Source organism: Ranitomeya variabilis, chromosome 3 (genome assembly GCF_051348905.1).
Source record: "Ranitomeya variabilis isolate aRanVar5 chromosome 3, aRanVar5.hap1, whole genome shotgun sequence".
Taxonomy (NCBI): domain Eukaryota; kingdom Metazoa; phylum Chordata; class Amphibia; order Anura; family Dendrobatidae; genus Ranitomeya; species Ranitomeya variabilis.
In genome coordinates, this window is record NC_135234.1 from 624,969,927 (window position 1) to 624,974,117 (window position 4,191).

Consider the following 4,191-nt stretch of genomic DNA (forward strand, 5'->3'; position numbering starts at 1 on the left):
GCAAACTGCGTGCTGGGCTACGGGCCAGCGAGTTTGCACTTCGAATGAGGTCTGTTGTGTTGTGGAAGTGTCAGGGGAGTGTCAGTCTCTGGGAGCTGCAGCCGCTCATTGGCTGTGCAGCTCCGTGCTTTGATTGGCTGCCAGGCCTGATGCTGATTGGTGCATCAGTGTGATGAACAAAGAGCTAGCACTCGACTGTAGATGGAATTTGACGGTGCAAGAGAACGGAATCCGAAGATCCACAAGTAATCAAGGAGAATTAAATCAATGCACTCGTCTTAGTTCAAGTCAATTTTGCTGAAGTGAGTATTTTTATTGAAGGTGAAATAAGGCAAAAAAAAATTTTAACGTTTCGGCCACTCCGTGGCCTTGATCACAAATAATGCTGTAACAAAAAATAGAAAAAACAGTGTATAAACATATCATATATACAGTGGTTAAACATACAATATATACAAAATATACAAAAGCGCTATCCATACGACTATGGACGAAAATGGAACACATGTCAAAGCACCCCTTGATAGGAAAAAATTCATTTTTGTCAAGAGCAAATAGACCTATGTTGAATATAAAGACATCAAAACAAAGAATGGGTTTCTAGAAGATAGTATATATCAGTATAGAGAGGAGCATACTGCGGTAGGTAAAGATGGATAAACGTACCCTAAGTGGTTTGTTCGTATAACGTCATACGATAATAGGGTAGTGTATTCAAAATTGGAAGTGGCCCAGATTTCTCCTGTTCAGAGAAAATGGGAGAACATGATATAGTATAGATATATATGATCTCATGTTGGTGTGAATAACCCAAAGGTTATCCCATAGAAGTGTATATTGACACATGTGGTCTGTGAGGTTATTGCAATAAAATGTACACAAGGGTTTTGTAGCACATAGAGAGGTATTTACCCAGATAGTGAAAGAAGGGCCTTCACTTTCAGTGGCAACTGTCCAGGACAGTGTGTCAATAATTCTGAGACACCTGTCATGTGTTAGATTGGCTGTAATATAAATACATACACTCACTGGCCACTTTATTAGGTACACCTGTCCAACTTCTTGTTAACACTTAATTTCTAATCAGCCAATCACATGGCGGCAACTCAGTGCATTTAGGCATGTAGACATGGTCAAGACAATCTCCTGCAGTTCAAACCGAGCATCAGTATGGTGAAGAAAGGTGATTTGAGTGCCTTTGAACGTGGCATGGTTGTTGGTGCCAGAAGGGCTGGTCTGAGTATTTCAGAAACTGCTGATCTACTGGGATTTTCACGCACAACCATCTCTAGGGTTTACAGAGAATGGTCCGAAAAAGAAAAAAAATCCAGTGAGCGGCAGTTCTGTGGGCGGAAATGCCTTGTTGATGCCAGAGGTCAGAGGAGAATGGGCAGACTGGTTCGAGCTGATAGAAAGGCAACAGTGACTCAAATCGCCACCCGTTACAACCAAGGTAGGCCTAAGAGCATCTCTGAACGCACAGTGCGTCGAACTTTGAGGCAGATGGGCTACAGCAGCAGAAGACCACACCGGGTACCACTCCTTTCAGCTAAGAACAGGAAACTGAGGCTACAATTTGTACAAGCTCATCGAAATTGGACAGTAGAAGATTGGAAAAACGTTGCTTGGTCTGATGAGTCTCGATTTCTGCTGCGACATTCGGATGGTAGGGTCAGAATTTGGCGTAAACAATATGAAAGCATGGATCCATCCTGCCTTGTATGGAGCATCTTTGGGATGTGCAGCCGACAAATCTGCGGCAACTGTGTGATGCCATCATGTCAATATGGACCAAAATCTCTGAGGAATGCTTCCAGCACCTTGTTGAATCTATGCCACGAAGAATTGAGGCAGTTCTGAAGGCAAAAGAGGGTCCAAGCCGTTACTAGCATGGTGTACCTAATAAAGTGGCCGGTGAGTGTATATAGGGTGAGCATAGCACTGGAGTTATTCAGTAAGGTAACATGTTATGTATGTCAATGGTATTAATACCTTACATTTTTTCATATATCTCATAGTCCTATGGGACCCGGATGTGGATGGTAGAGGCAAAGGTTTCCACGCTAGGTTTGATCACTTTGGTGTGGGGTGGATGCGCCTGTTAAGAACCATGAGTAGGGATATGTTATGACATATCCCTACTAGTGTTGAGCGATACCGTCCGATACTTGAAAGTATCGGTATCGGAAAGTATCGGCCGATACCGGCAAAGTATCGGATCTAATCCGATACCGATACCCGATACCAATACAAGTCAATGGGACTCATGTATCGGACGGTATTCCTGATGGTTCCCAGGGTCTGAAGGAGAGGAAACTCTCCTTCAGGCCCTGGGAACCATATTAATGTGTAAAATAAAGATTTAAAATAAAAAATATTGCTATACTCACCTCTCCGACGCAGCCTGGACTTCAGCGAGGGAACCGGCAGCGTTGTTTGCTTAAAATTCGCGCTTTTCCTTCCTTACTTGAAGTCCCGGCTTGTGATTGGTCGCGCGCCGCCCATGTGACCGCGACGCGACCAATCACAGCAAGCCGTGACGTAATTTTAGGTCCTTCAGGATTTTAAAATTACGTTCCGGCGTTGTGATTGGTTGCGTCGCGGTCACATGGGCGACGCGACCAATCACAAGCCGTGACGTCACGGGAGGCAGGACACGCGCGCATTTTAAAATGCGTCACCCTATATATGTATTTATATTACAGCCAATCTAACACATGACAGGTGTCTCAGAATTATTGACACACTGTCCTGGACAGTTGCCACTGAAAGTGAAGGCCCTTTCACTATCTGGGTAAATACCTCTCTATGTGCTACAAAACCCTTGTGTACATTTTATTGCAATAACCTCACAGACCACATGTGTCAATATACACTTCTATGGGATAACCTTTGGGTTATTCACACCAACATGAGATCATATATATCTATACTATATCATGTTCTCCCATTTTCTCTGAACAGGAGAAATCTGGGCCACTTCCAATTTTGAATACACTATCCTATTATCGTATGACGTTATACGAACAAACCACTTAGGGTACGTTTATCCATCTTTACCTACCGCAGTATGCTCCTCTCTATACTGATATATACTATCTTCTAGAAACCCATTCTTTGTTTTGATGTCTTTATATTCAACATAGGTCTATTTGCTCTTGACAAAAATGATTTTTTTCCTATCAAGGGGTGCTTTGACATGTGTTCCATTTTCGTCCATAGTCGTATGGATAGCGCTTTTGTATATTTTGTATGTTTAACCACTGTATATATGATATGTTTATACACTGTTTTTTCTATTTTTTGTTACAGCATTATTTGTGATCAAGGCCACGGAGTGGCCGAAACGTTAAAATTTTTTTTTGCCTTATTTCACCTTCAATAAAAATACTCACTTCAGCAAAATTGACTTGAACTAAGACGAGTGCATTGATTTAATTCTCCTCGATTGGTGCATCAGGGCAGTGTGGGGCAGGCTTAGGCTAAGTTCACATTAGTGTTTCTGTGCGCAGCGTACCATCTGCATGCACAAACGCATGCCAAAATGCATGCAAAAGCATGCTTACACCTGCGCATCATCTTGCGCATGACACAAACAAAAACGCTGAGTGTGCATGCGTTTTGCCATGCGTTTACATTTTTATGCGCATGGTGGAGGCGATGACATCATTTTCTGGACATGCGCATTCTAAAGTACACATGCGTATGAAACGCATTCGTACGCATGTCATTGTGTACCAATGCATTCCCATAGATACTAATGTGCTTTTTTGACGCAATCATCCACAATCGTCCCCATGCGGACAATTGCGCAATATTTGACACCTCAAAAATTGCAACATGTTGCGTTTGCCGGACCCTGCCGCACACCTCCAAACAACGCATGCGTAAGCGTCCGCAAGCGAACGCACAAAAAATGTCACTGCGCACACAATGTTAAAGATATGCAACATGTGATGCATGCAGATCGATGTGGATCGTATGCTGCGCACACAGACGCAAATGTGAACCCGGCCTTAGAAGGTGGAAGGCTTGCATTCAGTGGCGCGCTCAGTCAGTGCCTGAGCTACTATAACAAGAGCTTGCCCCCGGGATATCATTGTGTCCCTGGGAAAGAGCCAGCCTAATAGGGAGGGAGAAGAGCGTCCAGGACCTCTCACCACGGCAGGTCCTGCACCCACAGCGTGAGGG